This window comes from Mesocricetus auratus, unplaced genomic scaffold (assembly GCF_017639785.1).
Source record: "Mesocricetus auratus isolate SY011 unplaced genomic scaffold, BCM_Maur_2.0 Super-Scaffold_100013, whole genome shotgun sequence".
NCBI lineage: Eukaryota > Metazoa > Chordata > Mammalia > Rodentia > Cricetidae > Mesocricetus > Mesocricetus auratus.
In genome coordinates this window covers 36,485,068-36,509,711 of record NW_024429196.1, presented here as the reverse complement: position 1 = coordinate 36,509,711, position 24,644 = coordinate 36,485,068, and positions in this window count along the sequence as shown.

The following is a 24,644-nucleotide window of genomic DNA, read 5'->3' as shown; positions in this document are numbered from 1 at the left end:
TTTCTCCATCCCACACTTTGTGGCCAAAGATAATCAATGGGATGCTAGAATTTTGGGAAAGAAACTTGTAAGGAAGCATATATAAAATAAATTGACTTATCTGGATGTTTTCCTATTTCCTGCTTATACTTTCTCTTCTTCTTATATTATAAAGGTGATGCCTGGAAGTCCTGCAGTCATCTAGTGGCATGCAATTATAATTATAGCATTTGGAAGGCAGAGACAGGCAGATCCCAGGGTTATGAGAAAAGCAACTAATACAGTGATATGATGTTGAATTGCCAAAACTATGAGCAAGATAAAACTTACCTTTGTAAATTACGCAGTATCAGATATTTTGTTTTAGTAACAGACATCAGATGAATATATGCAAATATAGTTTTCTTCAGAAAGACATTCAAGCCCCTAGTGTGTCATTTATATAATTCTCCACAGTTAACTAGAACACTTGTGTTCAAGTTGGCACATTTGCCTTTTGCTGGAGTTATGAGTGCTTAGGGTTCCCCCATGAGCAGTGATTAGACAATTGGCTTGCTTTCCAATGACCAGGATCCATCTGCTGAGAGATCCTTCCCAGAGCACAGTCTGCATGCAACCCTGGAAAATCCATTTTTCACCCTTTTACTCCTGGAAGCAAATGTTGGTGATTTTATAATAACTGTTTCATTTCCTTCCAGACAGCTGTTCTCAGAAGCACAGTTTCAGAGTGCATACCAATCTCTAGTGACAAGGAGATCCTGAAAGACTTGTGTAGGTGAAAAAAAAATGGAAATTAAGCTACACTTCAGTCCTTAATTTTTCTTTTTAAAAGTTTATTTATTTTATGTGTATGAGTGTTTTGTCTGTACACATATATGTATACTGTATGTATGCCTGGTGTCTATAGAGGGCAGGGAACTTTGGGTACCCTGGAACTAGAGTTAATAGAAAGTTGTAAGCTATCATGCTGGGGTTGGGAATTGAGACCAGATCCTGTATGTGAGCAACCAGTGCTTTTAGCCTCTGAATCATCTGAATCATACAACCTTCTAATGTATTTTTAATGAAGGCAAGTGATCTATCATTTTTAATATTTGGATTTTCTGTTAAAATTAGAAAAAAATTCCTACTCCCTTGAATTTATGTAGTTGTTTTCATTTTATTTAAATTAGTGTGGTGTTGTGAGTTTAAAATGTGATTTATTTTTCTCCTTCACATTTCCTTGGTTTGGGTAGATTCTTATATCTTTACCTGTGTTCTAGGTGCTCCCAATTTCTTCTTTATCCTGGCATGCTTTTAATTTTCTTTCTGTGCTGCAGATGGGGCATAGTCCATATGCATAACTTAGAGTATTGTTCTTCCAAACTTTGCTGTTTAAGATACAGAACTGCGCTTAGTACTGTCATTCAAATGTGACATCAACATCTATATTTCCATCAATTTTCTAGTAGCTGCATCACAAAAAAGAAAAAATATTAAAAATATTTGTAATTAATCTTAATACATTTATGTAATTCAATATATGCCAAAGACAATCCTTTCTATATGTAAATACCATAAAAATTTTTCTTTTTTGTCTGTTTTCTTTTGCCTTTTTGTTTCATATTACATCTGTTATTACACTTTTAGCACAGATTAATATAGATTAGATAGTGCCCAGTAGTTAATGGCTCACATATAGGATAGACATAATCAGAGCAGTGTGTTTCATAATCACAGACTCACAAAGTCTGATCACAGCAGGCAGTTTGGAAGCCTGGTTGATTGTGTTTGTGAATTCACCAAAGATCCTGGATAAGAACCCTGTGGACTCATTTCAAACAGGGAAACAAAAGTCATGTGTATCCCTTATCAGTGCCCTTAGCATCAAGTGATGCTGTGGGTGGCTTCACAGCTGAAAGAAAATGTCACCATTATCTACATGTGAGCACAGTGCATGTTACATGGATAATGGTGCAATTGTTTTCATCTGGGTTTGATGACAACATGTCCCGCGCTACCGTCTCGCCAGCAAGAACGACGTGGCACACTTAGGATCCTTCTGCAGAACAGCTTTAATGCGTCTTGAGAGGGAGAGCATAAGCTTACAGAGCAGAGACCCGGGGAGCGAAAAGCCCAACCCTTATATAGCTCAGCAGTCCCCGCCTCGGATGTGTCATCTCCTGACTGGCTCCTGCTCGTCAGCCCATATGACGCCACGGGAGAGGCAGAGAGTAAGGGATGGAAAAGTAGCAGGCACATGCGCACCAAGGTTGTTTACTCCAACTGACAATGGGTGTCGGCGCCATCTTGTAACGGAAAATGTGAGGGCGGCTCCCCACATCTCCCCCTTTTTGTTTTAATAGCAAACAGGCTCTCCCAGGACATTAGAGGGTAGAGACAGTGGTTGAACTTCCCAAAGAACAAAATTAGTGAGACGTGTACGAAACCTATCCCTAGATTCATCAAAATCAGGGATGCTTCCGACCTGTCCTCTGCCTTTTTCTGGGAAAAGGGAAAAAATACAGCAGGTAACCCTTATGCAGAACAACATGTCTCTCAGAGGAAAATGACTCTCTGTGTGATGCCTTTGCTCAACACCCCTCTTGGGAGGCCAGACTAAACACTCTACCCTGTGCAATGAACCTAAGTTCCGGGTGTGCAGGAGCTGTTCAGTCGGCAGCCTATTGCTTAAGCATGGTCAACCAAATATCGGTTGACGCCCCTTGCTCGAGCGCAGCCAGTGCTTGTGCTATGACCACCTTATCTCTTTTGTTTTGGGTTCTGAGCTTGCAGACCAGCCAGAGAATAAACACCATTCTGCAGCATAGGACTGCTCCAAACAATCCCACCCCCACCCATTCTTTGAAATATGAAACAGCTGAAGAAATCCACGAAGACAATCCCTCCATGAAGGACAGGTCAAGGCGGGTAGAATTAATCTGAACAATGGCGACCCTCAATTCGCGAAGCGTCTGCTCAAATTCATAGGTCCAATTCATTGTAATTAGTGCCATCAATGTCAAGTTGTTCCTCTTTGTCACGGAAATGTGTCTCGCCATCCTTTTGCTCCATAACGGTTCTGGTGAGTCGTTCTGGGACCCAAAAGGGATTTTCTTCATTCTGTGGAAAAACACAAACAGCTCACCTGGATCTTATTAGAATAGGATCCGGGCCTTTCCATTCATTAGTTAGCACATCTTTCCATTTTACAAATTCTTTGGGTCTTTGCGGATCCGAGCAATGCCTTGTTGCTGCATTTTGACCCTTATCATCCAGATTTAAAAAATTCATAGTAAACAATGCCATGGCAATAGCCACTCTTGGTGTTGGGGGCAACTCCTTCATAATTCCCCCTTTTTGTTTTATTAGGTAAGACTTAAGTGTGCGATGTGCTCGCTCCATGATGCCTTGTCCCTGAGTTCCAGTTCCTGAAAAGGGTATAAGCCTTCTCCCCTTTTTTGTTTATCTTCTAATGTCCCTCTTGGGGACTGTAAGGGCTCCCCCTTATCCTTAAATTTACCGGGGGGTTATCTTTCTTAGTTACAACCGGTTTCTTTTTGCGTGCACCTAACCTCTCACTACCCTCGGTTTCTGATATGCTAGACAGATTGAGAGGAGCCATGATAAAAATAAACACCTGCGGCTCAAATGAAACAAAAGTAACGACCGCATGCAGCTCTTTTATCTACAAGAGAGTAAAGCACACAGTCAGGCACTGCCGCTTATCCTAACAATTGTAACGATGTAACATTTGTAACACAGGCTCCAATCCAAAATCCCAGAATAACATACCTCTCCGAGCATAGTTACCTGCAGTTCTGAATCCTCCTTGAATCCAAGGGGTCTCCGATGGTGCTGACGATGATGAGGTCTGAGTTCCCGGGTTTCGGCACCAGATGTCCCGCGCTACCGTCTTGCCAGCAAGAACGACGCGGCACACTTAGGATCCTTCTGCAGAACAGCTTTAATGTGTCTTGAGAGGGAGAGCATAAGCTTACAAAGCAGAGACCCGGGGAGCGAAAAGCCCAACCCTTATATAGCTCAGCAGTCCCCGCCTCGGATGTGTCATCTCCTGACTGGCTCCTGCTCGTCAGCCCATATGGAGAGGCAGAGAGTAAGGGATGGAAAAGTAGCAGGCACATGCGCACCAAGGTTGTTTACTCCAACTGACAACGGGTGTCGGTGCCATCTTGTAAGGGAGAATGTGAGGGCGGCTCCCCACAACAACATATAGTAAAAATATCAAGATTTCAAAAATCTTATAGACTTTATTGCCTTAATGTCATCCTGGAAGTCATAGGTAGTCAATAGAACATCTAAGACCTAGAGTCAGTTTTAAAACAATCATCAAATTCTCAGAGAGATGAGTGAGTACCATATTGTGTGAGTGAAGTCCCAAATGATGAGCAGTCATTCTGGCATGAAATCATGAAACTCTAGAGTGAAGATTTCTTGGAGATATTGAATGATGCTTGAATTTTGACCACCTTGTGGTTCAAGGTATATGTGAAAATGGGAATACAGATTATAAAACCACTACTGTAAGTCAGGGCCTCTCAGATCAGATGATAGAACAAACACTAAAACATGCTCAGAAAACTCTGAAGGATGTTGGAAGGTTCCTAGTGACTTCTTCATCATATTCCTGGGCTTTCAATATTTGATAAAAGTTAAGGAACCTGTAAAAGCTGTAAATAAACTTATTTACATTATTTCCTTGAAATTTTAGGCTAATTTGGTGTTTGTGCACCTAAGATTGTTGATGGGCAAGAAATGTTGGACCAATATGGGTAGATCTTGTGGTCCACTTAGAGTAAAATAGACACCTTTAGTTCTAGCACTTAGTAGGCAGAGTCAGGCAGGTCTCTGTGATTTCAAGGCCAGTCTGGTTTGCATAGTTCCAGGCCTGGTCCACCATGGTAACATAGTTGAGGCCCTGTCTTATTTTTTACTTGTATAGTTATTCTATAAGGTATTGAGCTAAGAATTAGAAATAGCAATGCCCTGTGGTAACAAACCGTCATCTTTCTTTGTAGCATTTAAGAAAGTATAGGTAAAGAGCTGAGGAGACAGCTCAACTGGTAAAATGCTTGCCCTGCAAGAAAGAGGCCCTAATTTGATCCCGAGCACCCACAAAAAAGCAGGGTTTAGATATATGACTTTGTAATCCCAACAATAGGGAGACAGAGGCAGACAAATTCCTGGGGTTCGCTGCACAAGCAGTCTAACTGGTCAGGAAGCATCAGGTACTAGCGAGAGAGCCATCTTTAAAAAAATGGTGGACAGAGTCCTGAGGAATGACTGATCTTTGGTGTCTACACCCACACACTTGCACACATGCACAGCTACATACATGCCTGTGCCTTTATGCACAGGGACACATGTGTGAATATGCTAAGCATCCACAAGACAACATGAAAAGGCTAGGCAAAAAAGCAGTAAGTACAAGCAAGGAACATAACAAACTAAAATGGCATGGTCTGTAATCAAATGTGAGCAGGTGTGACATATATTTATAATAATGGGGCAGATTGGTGAACTATCATTTAAAAATTGAAGCATATCTACTATGTTGAGTACATGAATGGAGTGACAGTGTTCTGATTTTTCATGACTCGATATCAGTGCCTATAAAGTCAGTTTGCTAAGGGGCATATGCTTTAGGTTGACTGACCTCCTTGAGCTTTCAAAGAAGTTATGTTACAGCTAGGAATGAGCAGCGGTAGGCAAGTGTCTGAGGTTCTGTCTTCCAAAACGATGCTCTGTCTTTGGGCTAAGATATTCTGGGAATAGAAGCCTGTTGACTTGTCTGAACTCCGAGAAGAAATATCAGTGCTGACATTCCCGTGTGTTCCACACATCATCAAAAGCCGGCACTTATGCTATACAGAAAGGCATTTTGTTCTATTTTGACAGCTCGGGCGGGATCCAGGAGAATTGGTCTCCTGGGTCAATTATGCTGAGTGTAGACAGAAAGTATCTTCCATATCTTCCTATCGTGTTAAATGAAGCATCTTCCATTTCCTCCTGTAGTGTCAAATAAAAACCCAAAGCAAGCTAGATGATGTGACACATGCCTGCAACCCTAGCACTGAGGGACGGAAGAAGGAGAATTATGAATTTCAAGACCAGTTTGGTTTGCATGGTGAGATCCTGTATCAGAAATAAATAACACATAAGTAAGTAAGCAAAATAATTAAATAAATAACCATGTTTGTCATGCTGACTTGTGGATGAGCCCAACTGGAAGACATGTATCCTACCTGATCTTTAGAAGCAAATTTTAAAACTTGATAGGACGATGTCTACTGGGTGCCAGTTGGAATAAACATCAGTGAGGAGGGTCTGTTAGTTAATTAAATCATTGCCATGACAAAAATACCAGATGAGAAGCAATTTAAGGGCGAGAGGGTTTGTTTTGGATTAGAGTTGGAGGTGATGAAGCAGCTGGTCACACTGTCTGTAGGAAGGAAGAAAGAGATGAGCATGGGCACTCAGCTTGTTTTCTCACTCTAGGACCTCAGCCCTTGGGAAGGTGCTGCCCACATTTAGGGGATCTTTTATTTTCCACCAAGATGGCAAATGATTTTTATTTCCAGTGCCAAAGGGCAGAGAAATGTGGGTATATAGGCCTTATCTTTCAGTCCAGAGCTAGTACCAACCTTAACTTATAGAACATGATTTTCTTTCCTTTTCATTATCTGCCACTCTTTACCTAGATGCATGTACCAGTCAAACACCCAAATTATACTTGTGTCGATTGTCTAAACAACTCTAGTACCTCTATTTTACCTTCAAAACCCTATGCCCAAGTATTTGTGGGCTTCTCAGAATTGTATCCATGATGTTTGTCCTCCAAGGTTTCAAGAGAGGAATGTATATTTTTCTTTTTCTCTTTTTTTTGCATTTTTAAATTTAAAATAAAAACAAGCTTGCTTCACATGTCAATCCCAGCTCCCTCTCCCTCCCCTCCTCTCCCGCTTCCCACCAACCCTCCACAACCTCCCACCCAATCCCCACTACACTCTCCAGGGATGGTGAGGCCCTTCATGAGGGCTCTCCAAAGTCTGTCATATCATCTGGGTTAGGGCCTAGGCCCTCCCCCATGAGTCCAGGCTGAGAAAGCATCCCTCCATGTGTAATGGGCTCCCAAAATCCATTCGGATGCCAGGGATAAAGATTGCTGAGGCCTCTTCACTGACACCCACATTCAGGGGGTCTGGATCCGTCTCAGGCAAAGGGATCAAGACTGGGTGGGTGAAACCCACACAAACAGCTGACCTGAACAAGGGGGAGCTCATGGACCCCAGACTGATGACTGAGAGGCCAGCATTTAGGGGATCTTACCACCTTCATTAAATGAGTCTAGAAACTCTTCAACTGGCTTGCCTAGAGATATGACTTCTAGGCACTTATAGATCCTGCCAAGTTGACAGTCAATATTAAGTCCCACAGAGAGGTGTTGTCTAAGACCAGCACTGAGGGTGACGACCAGCAGGTGTCTGGCAGCACTACCAATTCACAGATGTGCCACTGAAGACCCAGCCAGAGGTGCTTACATTTCAGTATGCTGGTGTGTTGTGAAGGTGAAGGGGGTTTCCATAGTGAACCACACAAAGCGCTGAAGTGGAACTTTCGGGTATTAACTACAGTTACCAGAAAAGGCTGTGACTGCATCAAACATCGCAGAAAGCCATGGATTAAAACTTCAGTGATAGTAGGGAACTGGCAGTCTCCAGTGCCAGAGCCAAACCATCTTATTCTATTTTAGCTCCCCAAACAGCCACTCCTTGCCCACCTCTGCATCTGACCTAACATGCTTGTGTCTATCTTGTAGGATCCTTTTCAGACCATGCAAACAGACCTCTAGCTCCCACCAAACCAAATGCTAAGAATGTGCCCAGGTGACAGGGGCCCACAACAGTGTATCTTTAGAAGTACATTAGTGTAGGAATTAATTTATCCTGTTTAATATAAAAACTTCATGAAACTATTATCACATTGGAATATGGTGTTTGGAGCAACCTAAGTCTGTGTTTCCAGTCTGTGGTCCCTAATTCTTGGTTCCAAAATAAAAACTCTTTATTCCTTTTGAGGTGAGAGCTGTGTTTCGTGTTGACAGTGATCATTTCCCCTTCTCCTGTCCTGTTTATTTCAACAGAAGAGTGTTATGTGGAAGTAGAACAACAAAACAAGACTGTAGCTGTTCAGAGCAGTGGTTCTCAACCCGTGGGTCACAACCCTCTAGAGGGGCTCATGTGTCAGATATCATGCATATCAGAGATTTACATTATGATTCATAAATTAGCAAAATTACAGTTAAGTGGCAGCAAAATAATTTATGGAGAACTATGTTAAAGGGTAGCAGAATTAGGAAGGTTTAGAACTACAGGTTTAGAAATGCCTGGTTCTAGCCAAAGCAGGGTCTTTCTGGAAACAGCACACTTGTGTTAACAGTCTATAAAACAGATTGATCTAAAACATCAGTGACTATGGAGATTTGTAATGTTATCAGTCCAGAGCCAAATGATCTTGTTCTTTCAAGATGATGTGTAAAATGCGATTGCAAAAACCAGGCTTTCACCATCAAGGGAATAGGAGACTTTATTTTGAGCCAAGCATGAGCAACCAGGGCCTGAAAATACAGGTTGAAGTTATCCCAAATACCCTGTTCCAGTGAATGGTTGGGGGCACCCAAGATGTTTACCCGGTAGTCTTTGGTTTCCTCCCTTGAGGTATTGCCCTTCCCTGAATCACAGGAGCCATCAGAGATAGCAGAATCAGTCCACTGTGATGCTCTGGGCCAGGAGTATTACCAGAACTGCGCATGGGGGCTGCCACTCATAGTCAGGCTCAGAAAGGGATTTTTAGGAACAAGTTAGGCCTAGGCAGGGATAGAGAGCCGTGAAGAGAAAAAAAGCGAGCCAAAGCCACACTGCTTACACAATAAGCTTCTGTCTGCAGCCCACAATCACCTGAGATCCAAGAGCTGGGAGCTAGGTGCAATGTGGGAGTCTCCTGATCCACAGCAGGTCTTGAAGCCTCGACTGGGAGTTGTGATTATTTTTGGTGAAAGAGCATGTTTGTCTTACTGGATTCTGCAGGGATTCCAGATGTGATGAACTGGTGTGGCGTCCCTTACCTTGCCGTGTTGCCGAGCCACTGAATTGCAGTACAACACTTGAGAACAGGAACGTGCTAAGCAGATGTTTCCTCTTGCCAGGCAACAGTACCTGCGTAATGACATCTGCATGAGAGAGATTGTTGTGGCATTAAGGGCAATGGATATTAATTTTTGTATTGATTATGCAACATTTTGTCTTTTCTGTCTTGGCCCCTTTCTCTCTTCTTTCTCAGAATTATCCATCACTTTAGATAAATTGTTGCCATTAAGAGCCATAACCTCGTGAGTGATTTTTCAACCAGGCACTTCAAATATTTCTTCATTGTGTTAATAATTTCTATGAGGACTCACCCTATGTATGGTTTATATGGAATGTGTCATTCACCACACATACATCCAGGTTATGACATTACAGTAGCCTGTCTATATCCATAAATGAGGCAATGAGGCTCTCCTGTGGCATAGTTCTTAAGAGCAGAGATGGGATGTGAGATTCTTGTTATACAACCATTCTAACCTACTTTGCACTGTCAGATGCTTCCTAGGGTCTCCCACATCAGCAAGCCAATCGCCTGAAGCAAAGCCCTGTTCAAGCTAATTAGCTTGAGCCCTGGCAAGCAGCAGGCAGCAGATCTTAGTAGCTGCCTGGCTTCTCCATCACTTCTAATCTCATCTCTAAGTGCATCCTGCATCCCTGCCTCTTGCCGTTTCTCTGTTCCAATGCCTTAAGTCTCACTGTATAAAGTCGTGACTCTGCCTTCTTCCTTAAGCCTGCTTTTCAACTTTCCTTTCAGCTCCATCTTCCAGAGCTTAATGCCCCTAGGCCCTCCTGCTTCTCTCACCTGTGCTGTTACCACGTTTGTTCTTTGTGAATTGTCAAAGACTATCCAGCACTTACCCTCCTTTCCCGATGTTCCTTTCCTCCAGCATGGCACAGGCTCTTAGAGACAAACCTTTGCCTCTTTTCCCCTTTTCATGATTTGTTCTCATTATAAGAAAAACTGAAATTTTTAAATCAACCACTGGTATTGCCTCATAATCCAGAGTTGGAGATGTAGTAAATAGGGTTAGATAGATCTCAAATATAAAACAGCAGGTTTCTCTATAATATATATATATATATATATATATATCGTATATAATATTACCTGTAACATATAAACATATTGCAATACACAGTGAAAAGGTGGAGATAGAGACTGGGATTGGAACAAGGAAGCTGTAGATTATATACACATGCACACACAAATATACACACACAGGCATACACATACATACAAACACATCCATATACTCACATATACATATACACAGACTCTCACATACATACATGGACACACACACATGTATATACATGTATATGTGTGTGAGAGAGCACATAAATGCACATAGACGTACATACATATATAGATACTCCATGATACTCTGATGAATTCTATCCTTTCCTTGTCATGACCTGTCTCAGTCTTAACTGCTGTCTCTACTACATGTAATGTGTAATTGTTTATGTGGGTGACTCTCCATCTAGAGGTAGCTCTTGAGTATCAATGTGCAAGGCAGGCTTAGGTCTGTCTGGTGTAATTTGATCCAGGCAGGTGCTGAAGAACTCATGCCGCTGTGTCAGAAGCAGCCTGTTTTCACTGCTATGAAGTGTGACTCTCCCAGGGCTTCCCTGAGAAGGTTCAAACTGCTGTGTTAGCTCTGCAGGCAAGGTTATAAATAGTGCTCACACTTGGTATGAGGCAGGCATGCTCACCAGAAATGTTTTTCTGCTTGGGAACTGGCTGAAATACCTATTTGCAACCTCTGGCTTTAATGCCTCAAGCAAATCTTGTGCTTGAAAATTCCTTAGTAATGTTAAAGGAAAAAAAAGCTCAGGGATTGCAAATACAGTATGGACAAATATTGTATGCTGTTTTCGTTCATGGTGGTAGTGGGGTGAATGCAGGCTTTCAGACTTGCTTAGGTCAAGAGTTGAGTATCCTGCAGTTATTCTCCTGCAGCCATCTTGGTAGGAATGAAGATATTCAGAATTGACACTTATATTGGTCCTTTTGACTCCCAAATCACTGAGGCAATGATCCCTAAGGAACAATTTTCCACAAGAATTTCACATAGAAGAAGAAAAAGGCTGAATCCTGGTTGCAGGTAGGGAAAGAACTATCCTCAGGGAATGATTTTACACAGTTCTGGTAGCTTGTCAGACCATCTTACAGGAGAGATAGAAGCCTTAATAATGATACCTTGGTAATGGGGTGATGGGTGGAGCCTCAGTAATGATGACTCAGTGATGGGTGGAGTGTTGATAATGAATACAAGGTGATGGGTAAAGCACACCTTTACCTGGACTGCCTAGCTAAGCATACATCCATCTAATCCTCATGCAAGGACCCTGATTATAGACTTAGGGGTGAGAGGTAACCTCTTGTTCCTCTTCCCAGTGTGACCACATTGAAGAAATCTCTTTTCTTCCTCTTTCAGTTGTCTCTTTAGTTAGCCTGCTGAGGAGAGGTGGTAAAGACTGTATCTTTAAAGCTTCCTGGGCCCAAGTTCTGACTCTGGCAGCTCCAGTGGCATTCTAAATCCCACTGCTTCAAGTGTCAATCACAAGTCCAGGTTGTCTCCTCTTCTAGGCAATATGTCAAAGTTCCTACGGGCCTCTGGTTTAATAATTTTCAAGAATGGCTTACAGAACCCAGAGAAACTCTGCAGTTCCCAGATTACCAGATTAATATAAGAGACACAATTGGGGAATGCTTCTGGGCTTTTGGTAAAGCAGGCCGGCCAAGGAGCAACTAGAAGGCCAACAATGTTCACAACATGGTGTCTGGGAAATGGGAAGTGGGGAAGGAGAGAAGAGAGAAGGGAAAGGAAGGGAAGGAGAGCAGGGGACAGAAGAAGAAGAGAGGGGAGGGATGAAAAGAGGAAGGAACAGAGAGGGAAAGGAGTTAAGGAGAATAAAATATACATTTTAATCTAAATTCATGCCCCACAATGGCCTGTTGACTCCATCTTTAAGTCTCCGTGACTTCTCAAGAGCCCCTTCAGCCATTAATTCATGGTCCCTATGATCCACTCAGCTTTCCAATGCTTAATTTTGAACATTGCTGCACTGGGGTACAAGCCTGCAACACATGAACTTCCTAGGGATGCTTCAGATCCAAAACAACACAGTGAGACTGAAGGTTCTAGTGGCTTGGTTGTGTGACTCCCTTAAGGAGGCAGGGGCTCCTAATTTTGCTGCTCACTGTCTGGTGTGGCTTCACATCGCCAGCAATTGGGGGAGGGGAGGGGTGGGAATATAAAAACAATGCAAATGGAAGACAGAGAAGAATTGATAAGTTCTGAGTGTACAAGGGGCCAAAGAGCCAAAGTGAACATTAATTACATTCAGTGAAAAGAAGGGTTTTTGTCAGAGATAGGAATGTATGCAAATTATGCACAAAATGTTATAAAATAAAAGTTGGCTGAATATTAAAGGCTTTCAGTAATGCTTTTAACATTTCAAAAGCACATTAGTTCTAGCCCAGTTGACTGCCCCCTCTTAAAACTTTCAAAAGTCATTTACCAAAATGAAATGGGAATGAATCTAGATTTTTTCATATGACTACCTTATTTATTTGTCCACTTTAAAAATGTCCACAGACAGGTAATAGAGATAGCTGAAATGACCCTGTTAAAGTCTTCAGAATTAAATTATCCTTCAGAATAGGGTCCTTGCATTAATTTTATTTTTTTTTTCTTAAAATACAAGTGTTAACAGACATTAGTCCACTCATTAACAATGCTAATTTCTATTTTCACCATTGACTTCCCAGATTTCTGGGATGTTCTAGGGCATGAGCTCACTGGATAAGGTGCTTAGCAGGCAAACATGAGGATGTCAATTTGATCCTAACCTTGTAAAAAATCCTGGGCATGGCAGCATGTGTTTGTAGTCCCAATGTTGGGGAGGTAAACATAGGAGGATTCTGGGTATTCATTAGTCAACAAGTCCTGCTTAGTTCCAGGCTAGTGTGAGAGACCCTGTCTCAAAAAATTGTGGATAGTGTCTGAAGAATAATACCTGGGGTTGTCCTCTGGCTTCTACATGCATATAAACACACAGGCACAGATTCATACTTACATACTTGCACTTAATGTGTGCATCCATTCACATCCCACACACCCCCATACAAAAAGTGGTAGAAGCTATTATTTCATAGAAAATGATTTGTGTATAGTCTCTATTGTTGAAGACCATGCCAGCATGGAGACTGAATGGCTATTGTGTAGATGTTGGAAATAAAGTTCAAAGTCTTTGGCACCGGGAGCTCAGTGTGTCATGTGATTGCTGTATGTAAGAACCTGAGTTCAGATGCCTAACACCCATGTAAAATGGTCACTGTGGTGGTGTGTGCCTATAACCCCAGCACTGGGGGGTGTGGGGAAGGAACAAGAAGATCTGAGGGCCTTGCTGGCCAGCCATCTTTCCTGACATGACAAGATTCAGATTCAGGGAGAGACTGTCTCAGATAAGTAAGGTTGAAAGTGACTGAGGAGACATATCCAGATTCAGCATTTGCCCTTTATACACAGCGTGCAGGCACATGCACCTCCACTACACACATGCCCACATGCAGGCATTGCACACACAAAAATCAAAGGTGCCTTACATGCAGCCCTGGCACTGCCATACATAACTCCAGTGTTAAGCCTTCATCTTCTCTGGGCAGTCTTTTGTTGTTCTGAATTCCCTAGATCTGTTTGTTCCTATGCCTTATTCCTTCTTGGCCCAACTCAGAGGAGTCACTGGGAAGAATTAGCAGAAATATTTGCTTTCCTAGAAAAAAGCACATTTCAACAAACTTCTCTGAAAACTCAGAAAAAAAATCACATGACATTATCTCATTGACTGTTAAGTACTGTCACTCTTAAAAATTCTGCCTGTGTTGGGCCAGCCCACAATCTGTGGACTCCCTTCAATGCCAGAATAGGTAGACTGCTTAAAAAATAAACAAAACAAGATTTCATGATAACTATAGAATGGGGGGTGGGTATATTTTTGAACATGAAGGGTTACCCCGGACTTCTCAGGCAGCTTTTTCGTCAAAGAAGTCTATACAGATGGATGTGAACAGGAGTGAATCAATCTACACTTTCATCTTAAAGTTCACTTCACACTTCGGTGACAAAGGATGATAGATTGGGGTCCTGTGAGAAAATTCATGGCTCTGTCAAGCTGCTTGCATTTAGCCAGCATGCCACACAGACAGGCTGCTCATAGAGGAGAAAATATTAGATTTGATGATTCTTTGAAACCAAATATTTTAAGTTAACATATTTAGGGAAATAAATGCCAATTTCTGGGTAGAGTTTGATGAGCATGATTGGAGGTGTGAGGAGCATCGCTGCATCAGTTCAGGGTGGTGCTTCAGGAACACAAGAGCTGATTACTGTCTGTGGTTTTGTCTGATGTCATTAGGCAGTGCTTTACTCCTTTAAAGTCGGCCCTCAGATGCACTCAACAGTTACAGAAGCTGCTGCACTTGATTTCTGCTTGGTGGGCTTACCACACACAGAAGACCCTCAAACACACCCTAGTAGACTGTCACTGGTTAGATTTCTAAAAGCAGACCAAGTGTCCCTCAAAGTCTCTATAACTCAGCAGTTAAGAGCATGGATGGTCTTGCAGAGGAATTTGGGTCCGGGCACTCAACTTGGGTAGCTCACATCCTCGTGTAACTCCATTTCCAGGGGGATCTGATACTGTCTTCTGTCCTCTATGAGCACCATACTCATATGCTCAAACCTACCTACCTACCAACCTACCTACCTACCGACCGACCTACCGACCGACCTACCTACCTACCTACCTACACACACACACACACATACACACACACACACTCTCTCTCTCATTCACATACACACATACACTTAAAATTAAAAATCTTTTTAAAAAGTTTTGGTCAGTCAAATGAAGTTCCTAATTTTTCTGAACTTCCTAAGTCCTAGCCCAAGTTTCCTTTTAAAATTGTGTCCACTTTGAAATTGGGACACATTTCGTGATAGCATCTGAGATTTGTTGAAAGGTGGTGGCTGGTTACACATTCTCCTTTTACTGCATTCTAGGTCCTCTATTATTTACTGATCTTAAAGGCTTTTATTTTTTCATTCAAATTCACACTAAGTTGTTCTAATTGCCAAATTTGATCAAGTACTTATTTATGCCTATTCACAAAGATGGTATGACTCCTATAATGATACTGCTCAGATGGTCAAGACATTACTAGTCTCATACGAGGCCCATAAAACTCATAAAAGTGGTCTGGAGAGATGGGTCGGTAGGTAAAGCTTTTGGCTTCCAAACAAAGTCCCAAGTTTAATGCCCATCATTGACATAAAATTTCTAGCTGTGGCTAGTGCTGTGGCTGGAACTGTGGTTGGCACTGTGGTTGACCCTGTGGCTGAAATTGTGGTTGGTGCTGTAGCTGGTGTCATGGATGGCACTGTGGCTGGTACACCCAGGTACTCCCTTGTAACTCTGGGGAAAAGAAGACAATCAGATCCCCAGGACTTAGCAGAATCAGCAAGTTCTATGCAAGTGACATATCCTACTTCAGAAAAGAAGACAGCTGTCTCCTGAGGAAGGCTACTTGAGTTTGGCCTGAAGACTCCACATGTCTTTGCACACATGTGTGCATACATGCTTACATACAAATGTTCCTGTACACAAACACAATTCACAAAGGTGACCAAAGGAAGCATTGACTTCTAAAGATATAGATGCATATCTTTAACAACAAGAGAAAAATAATATTAATTTAATTCCTCAATGCTCTACCCACTAGTGGAGGTATGGCCATCCCATCCCACCAAAGTAGATAGATTTGTTTCAGTCTAGACAAAAATGCATTTATTACAGCCTGGCTGAAACTTATCTTAGTGCCAGGCCTTGCCTGTTCTCCTTGAAAATGAAATTGGAGTTGATATTTTGAAAATTGAATCTGAGCTCCCAATTGAGCCTGTGCAATGCTCTTGGGGCCATCACAGCAGCAGCTGGTGGCTGTGCCGAGAAAACGGAGGAAGTAGAAGCAGGATCCTAATGGAGTTGTGGCTGCATCTCAGGCTCAAAAACAGCCCCTGCCTCTTAAACAGCTTAGTTTTCACAAGATGTCCTTTTTTGCCTGTCAGAAGGAAAAAGATAATATGGAGCAAATAATATTTATCAGGGAGAATTGCTTAACTTGGTCAGAATCATCAGCTTTTGAAGTTTTGAGTAATTTTATAGCATCAGATTTTTACAAAAAATGGACAAAGTAATATTTGTACTGCTTGATTTTTTGGGTTTTTTTGCTTCTGATCATGTTGTTTGTCCTATTTTGCCACTTGTTTAATACATGGTGAATTGTTGATAAACTCTTTGTTAAAAAGATCATTTAAAGCATAATTATAGTATTTTCCCACATTTACTAAGTGTGTGTGTGTGTGTGTGTGTGTGTGTGTGTGTGTGTGTGTGTGTGTGTGTGTACACATGTGTAGAAGTCTGAGGACAGGTGGAAATGGAACTTAGGTCCTCTGGCTTGATGGCAAGCATCTTTGCCTGCTGAGTCATCTCACCCACCCTATAGCATGTTTGTATAATAGAGACTTGTTCCTAGAGGGCTCAGCTTAGCAACAGGAGTGTTACTTCAAGTTTTCTAGAGAAACATAGACAGGAGCATATAGATAGATGGGTAATTGGTGGTGTATTATGGGAACTGAATTGTGGTAAAGAAGGCTTGAAATAAAAGTTTGCTTTCCCGCACCTCCCGCTTTCTTTGGATAGGGATTGATGCATTCCAGACTGGCTTTGAATTCACTGTGTAGCCACAGATCACCTTGACATTCTATCTCTTTGTTCTGTCTGGGTCCTCCATGGATCAGATAATGTCTACCTGCTTTGACAAGGGCAACTCTTAACTCAGTCTGTTGATAGACATGGTGACCTCTTCCATAAACACATTTGCAGCCCCATCCAGATTATGTCTGATTAGCTAGCCAGACAAACTTAACCTAGTCAATTTGACTTGTAAGGTTAACCATCACAATGGTTTTCTATCACTGGTGTGGTTGATTGATCACTCTCTTCCTAGAATTTTTCTTCCTTGACCTCCTTTGGTGTGTTAGCAAGCCATTAGGTCCTGCACTGTGCCGCCGGGGAGAGGTGACTTGAGAACTCATTGCTTAGAGGTAGCATGTGAATGCCAGGTTTCTATAATGTTATATTGCTAATCAAATCAGAGGTACAAAATGAAACCCTTCACATTCTTAAATTATGGACAAATCAAGAAAATGAGGCATCTGTCTTATGATATCTAATCCTTTTTACTCATATTTAAGCCCCCTCAACTCTATAGTTATTTTAAAAATAGCATTAAAAATATCTCATTTTTTATAACCTCTGGTTTAGGTTCACAAACAGACATGGTGAATGCTTCCTATATGTCTGTGATTTTTTTTAGAAAGACGTATTTTATTTTTGAGTATGTGTGTATGCGTATGGATGCATGTGTATGTAGGTGCCATGGAGACCAAAAGATAGCACCAAATCCTCTGACACAGAATCACAGGCAGTTGTGATTGAGCTGATGTGGATGCTAAAAACCAAATGCTGGTTATCTGTGAGAACAGAAAGACTCTTAACCATCTAGCTGTCTCTCCTGCCTCTAACACTTTGTTTTTGACTGTCGACTTGCCACATCCTGGACTCACCTGAAAATAGAGCTGCAATCAAGGACTTTTCTAGATCAGGTTGACCTGTGAGCATATTTATGGGGGATTTCCTTGATTTTTTTATTAATGTAGGAAGATCTGGCCCATGTGAGCAGCATAATTTCCTAGCAGTGAAGTCCTGAACTGCATACAACAAGGGAGAGCTAGATGAGAGCAAGTAGCATGGATGGGGTTCATTTCTCTCAGCTCTTGGTTCTGAATGTTTTTTTCCCATTATATTTTTTATTTAAATTAGAAACATACTTGCTTCACATGTCAATCCCAGCTCTGTCTCCCATCCCTCCTCCCTTGCCCCTCCACCAGCCTCCCAACCCCCATCTAATCCCCACACCATTCTCTAGGGAGGGTGAGATCCTCCATGGGGGGAATCTCCAGAGTCTGTCACTTCATCTGTGGCAGGGTCTAGGCCCTCCCCCATGTGTCCAGGCTGAGAGAGCATCTTTGGCTCTGAATGTTTAAATGAACATTTTTGTTAAGCTCCTGCCTCAGTGATGTTTCCAGCAATGATGAATGCTAATCTGGAATTACATACCAATTAAACCTTTTTATCTCCAGTGTTGCTTTTCCTCAGGGCATTTTATCACAGCAACAGAAATGCAACTAGTACAGGTCTTAGATTTCTAAGGGGATTTAGATGTAAGACAGTTTTAAAGTAATAAAAGGTAATTGATAAAATATAGTAATTCATTATTTATTTTTAAGATTCACTTATGTATATTTCCTTTATGTCACCTATGTAACAAGTCTTTCTCTGTGTCACCAACCAGTTCCCAAATAATGATATATGTATGTATGCATGCATGTGTGTATGCTTAGCCTTATCTTAGGTTTGTTTGTAATTAGCTCTTATAACTTAAATTAACCAATTTCTATTAATGTATATTCTGTCATCTACTGCCCACCCTGCTCACCTCATATCTCCTCATGTGCTTTGATTCCTTCTCCTTTTTCTCTCTGACCAAAGTCCAGCCTATACATCCTACCTAGCTATTGGTGGTTACACCAATCACAGCAATGCACCTTTCACAAAGTGTGCAAATATCCCACAACAATCTACATGCTAATACGGAGTGAAATGTGACTCGTAGGACAAAAATAACTGCCGAAAGCCAGGGCACAGGAAATAGGAAAAGGGAAATGATGCAATAATCAGCTTTAAATTATGGTTCTCTGTGGCAGGTTCCATTAAAGAATAATATTTAAATTGAAAGATAAGACTTTAAACCTTTTATTTCTAGGTATTCTTAAAAGACTTGCAAATGATTAGAATGAGCATGAATAATTGCTACTAATAGCAAGGATCCTCAATTAATGTATGTAAATCCCTAGAATGTAATGTAGCCTGTCTTTGCTCTGGATAATCAGGTCAACTTTGTGAATGATTATCTGAGGACATGGTCTGAGACTTTATATAAGCATTCACTGGAAAGGTATATATGAAAATGGAAAAGGAATGAAAAGAGAGAGTAAGAAATAAAATGGTTTATCTTTGGCTCGAAGAATCTTGATTTTAAAGTAATTGAATTAATGATACATTGAAGATGGTAGAACCATACAAGAACTACAAATGCTAAAGTGTACATTCCTAAAGATGGAGTAATCACCATCATTCCCAAGTGTTCACAACCTTGTTGATGTCTTGAGTTTACAAAACTAGAGTGTAGTGACTAGGAAGTAGAAACAGAGTGAGGTCTGGTGTAGGGTAGAAATATATGATGCTTGTGTTGATGTATTACCATCTGGAATGCGTATTTGTCCTTGAAAAAATATCTTGTATAGATTCCTGTGTTTGAAAAAGTCTAAATCCCTTTCAAATATGCCAGAATTCAAAACATTCTTTGAGTATCTGGTTTGATTCATGTTGAGATTAATAATTTATTATATTTATAAATATTTTTCATTGTAAATGAAGACTTCATTTTATCAGGATGTTCCTTATTTATTATCAGAGTTGTTAGAGTCAAAGCCTGTATATAGACAGCTCCAACAGGCCATATTCTGTGAACTGTACTAAGTAAGCCAATTACAGAGACACTTTCATTCATAGTGAAATGCAGAAAAAAGGAGATTCATTTACTCTGAGAAAAGGGAAAAAGAAATCCAATGAGTAATGCTCTCTGTCAAGTTCATCTTCTGGGATCTGACATGAGGTTTAGATTTAAGTAGAGGACCAGAGGTTGTGTGATCCTCATCAAGGTATGATCCTGTCCATCCAATCTGTCATTGTCTCAGCTCCTACCAGGATGGCTACAAAGCACTGAAAGGCAGCAGTTAACCAATGGTATGTTAGGTAACATCGAGTAGGAGCACATAAAATCCAGTTGACAACAACTATACACTACCACAGAAAAACTATGTGACCAAGTATTAGCTCATGATCAAAACCCATGTTTCCCCTTAACACTATGTATCATTCAAAAAATGACTTTGATTATTTTGCATGATATCTATCGCATGTGAAAACCCTTCTGAAAAGAGAACATTATCTCTACCATTTGTGTATCCTGTTAATTTGTTTAATTTTCTGTGTCATAATGAATAATCAAATGCCCATGACAAGTGTTTTTTACTTTTCATTTGTCTTTCCTGCTTAACGATCCTTTTCTTGAATGCTTAAGAGCACAGACTCCATGTATTTCCTAATTATTTACTTCTGTTAAAAATTTGTGTTTGTTTCATTTATTAACTGAGGATTTATTATGTATATGTATGTGTGTCAGCCATGGCATCAAGTATGAAGATCAGGAGACACCTTGTGGGAGACTGCTCTCTCTTCATTTTGTGGATCCAGGGATTCCAACTCAGGTGGCCAGGCTTGATAACAACTGTCTTTACATGCTGAGTTGTCTCACTGGCTCATGCTAACTATTCTAAAATAGTTATCTGGCCATATAGGTAGCAGTGATTTCATATATACAAATAAGTTTCATTAAGTAAATAATGAGTAAAATCCTCAAAAGAGAACATCCAGTAGGTTGATTTAAGATACTCTTCACAGTGAGCAATAAAGGGTTAACAATCTACAAGCATATTCAGTTGTGGTGGGTGTCTATTGTATCACTAAATGTCCTACAGGTGGCACCTTGGTTCGGATGTTGTGTTGTTTACTTTATTGATTTTTTGATGGTGTGAAAGAAATTCACATGCAATGGAATCAGGAACATGCAGCAGTGCTATTTTATTGGGATCACCAACCCAGAAATAACAACACTGAGACTTTTTATTAATAATGAAAGCTCAGCCTATAGCTTAGACTTATCCCACTAGCTCTTATAACTTTAATTAACACGTTAATTTTCGTCTACATTCTGTCACATGGCTTGTTACCTCATCTCTCTCTACTGCTCACGCTGCTTCCTCTCCATCTGGATGCTGGCTCCCACATCTCCACACTTCTTCTCAATGTCCTCTCTGTTCTGAAATCCTGCCTAGATATTGGACATTTAGCTTTTTATTAAACCAATTCAAGCGACAAATCTTCACAGTCTACAAAAAGATTATTTCACAACAGGAAAGCACACAGAACTTAACACCATGGCTGTTTCCTGGGCTCACACTGGTTGGGTCCTATGACATGATGGACAGCAGTACTGAGTGGCAGCTTCCATCAGTCATGAGATTCACATTCAACAGTGATTGTCTGCAGTTTAGTGGTGCTAAGTTCTGATCCTGGCAAATTCCATGTATAAATTGCATTTTTTTTACCTTTGATATTTTCACTTGAGGGACATCTAAGGCTACTTATGTTTAGGATATGGGTATTGGATGAGGGGTGATGAAATTAGCCTTACTTTAGCATGTGGGATGCAAGCCAGGACTTTATTTGTGTTGAGCCATACCCTTGGTACTTTTCTTTTCTTAATTCCATATCAAATTCTAATCTAGAGGGTTGGAGACATGGCTCAGTTGATTGAGTACTTGCCTAGCATGCACAAGGCCCTGTGTTCCCCCTCCAGCACTACATACAAACAAGCTTGTCAGTTTATACTTGTAATACCAATATTCAGGAGGCAGACACAGGGTGATTAGGAGGTCAAGATCATGATTTGAATTTAGCAAGTTTGAGACTAGCCTGAAATGCACAAGAAACTGTCTCAAAAATAAAAAAAATGATCTAATCTGTGAATGAGATTCACACCCATTTATCATGTCTAGTCCATTTATGAGACACAGCATGTGGGAAGGACATTTGTCCAACTGCTATTTATAATCTCAAATTATCACCCAAGTGATGTACTGCTCTGATTTTGGTGGGAAACAAATTAATTTAGCAAATCATTACTAATGTTTATTGCTTTTAAATAATCCACACTGAAGTCTGTTTGTGGTTTTCTAGGTAAAACATATTTGCTTGAACCAAAGTAATAGAAAGTACTTGCCTATCATCTGGGATGTAGAACACAGACTAATTTATGGTAGATTTCTCTATTAGTACAAATAGACTCCATTCCACAAAATCTATAAAATCTCAAAGGTGTATGCATGGAAGACAACTGTATGTTGGCTGCTTTCTATCATTTTCAATCAGGGTGAATAGGTATCATATATTATTTATTCTCTTATTGCTTTGACAAAATACCCAACAAAAGAAACTCAAGAAAAGAAGGGTTTATTTGAATTCACAGTTTAAATCTATAGTCCATCATGTCAGCAGGAACATGACATGACTGCTTTCATTGTATCCACAGTCAAGAAGCTCTGTGGGAGCTCAGATTACTTTATTGTTTTTATTCAGTCTATGACCAAAGTCCATAGGTTGGTTCTGACCAGTCTTGGAGTGTGTCTTCCCATTTTATTGAAATCCGTCTGGAAACAACTTCATAGAAATTCCCAGCTGTGTGTCCTCAGGTGTTTCAGATCCAGTCAAGTTGACAATTAGTATTCACTGCCATATGCATAAATCATCCACCATGAAATTGCTTTGTAGTCAAGACTGCTGACTTTACTATCCTTAAAAGAGGCTCTGTCCTTAAGATGTCAAATTTTCTTGATAGTTTGGGCTTAATCTCATTAAATTTTGTCTCATATAATACACAAGAACACACCATTCTCTTCCTCATGAACGAGAGCTTCAAATTCATTGCTAGTTGTGATAGCTAATACTCATTGTCAACTTGATAAAACATAGACTCCCCATAAGACAAGCCTCTAGAAATACATGTGGAGGGTAGTCTATAAGTTAGCCTTTATGTATACCTTCAAGTGATTTTATTATTAGTCTGAAACAGAAACTTACAGAGGCAGCCCAGATATATAGAAGTCCCAGGGAAAGGCTTATGTTTTTGCCTGACTGCCTTTGCATATTGCTGGTAGGTTCTTTTACTCTTTGCTGCTACTGTTACTGCCTCTGCTACTACTGTCATTGGCTAATAACAGAAACCAGACTCTTCCATGTTCCAGTATAGACTGAAGACCAGTGACTCTCTGGGAATCCGGTAGGCCTCTAGATTGGGACTGATAAGGCACCCAGCTTTATACACTGAGCAGATACAATGTATTGAATCTCTCCATTGTAGATACAGACATTATTGGACTACCCAGATAATATCCCACAAAACAACCCATAAATCTCATTTTAACATATATCCATTCAGCTGTTTCTCTTCCTCTTAGTAATTCTAATACAGTAGTCTTCATTACTCTTTAGCCTTACAACTGGCATCCATTATTTCTACAGTATTGTTCCTGATCTCTGGTCTGACCTTTCCTCACAACACAAAGAGATTTTCATATCCCCAAATCTTCCATTATAGTCCTTGCTGAATGGGAAACTCCTGGTGGAATTTGTAATGACTGCCATTGCCATCTGTGATCACTGTGCCAATCTTGTAGACCTAGATGGTGATTGCCAATAAAGCCAAGAAAGCTTGCTGGGCTAAACGACTAGTTCTTGGAAAGCACAGAGCCCTAGACAGAGTATCATCAGAAAAATCTGGATCTTGATTCATTCTCTAGAGCACATTTTATTGTGTGATTAAAGACACAGAAATTCAAATAAGAAGTTGAGGGTGTAGTTCAGTTGATTCTGGGCTTGCCTAGGATACATGAGGTCTTGGATTTGATCCTCAGAAGCACACAGAACTAGGCATGTTGGTCCATCCTTGTAAACTCTGCATTTCAGAGGCTGAGACAGGTCATCCTTTACCATATAGGGAAATCAGGTTTACCCTGTGCTATAGGAGACCCTGTCTCAAAATAAAACATGGAAAAAAGAAAAACAGGTAAGTTAAGAGGGATCCCTACTGATAGAGTATTGCGAGATTGGATAAGATAGCCCACAATAAGCTCACGTGTTTTCAGCACATGCTGTTTGTGGAGATTGTAGAACCTTTAGAAGGTAGGGTCTTGTTGGAGAAGGTACTTTACCAAAGGAGAGTTTACGATTTTTGTAACCCGGACCCATTTCCTGTTCTTTTCTCTGCTTGTTGTATGCTGGTGAAAGGATGAAAATGTGATCAACCAACTTCCTACTCCTGTCATCATGCTTTCCTGGCCTGCTGCTATCCCTTCATCACCATAATCTAAAATATCCTGCACAAGTGAGTTTAGAAACACATCTCAGAGGGGAGCCTGTATCTTGTCAAGTTGACAATCAGTATTACCTATCATAATTGCCCTGCCATGATAGACTCTATCCCTCTGACATGGTAAGCCAAAACAAACTCTTTCTTCCTAAGTTTTTTCTTGTGTGTGTATGTGTGTGTGTGTGTGTGTGTGTGTGTGTGTCTGTGTGTCTGTGTGTGTGTGTGTGTGTGTGTGTGCTAGTGAGTTTTTATCATGGTTATTAATACTCTTGTCACAT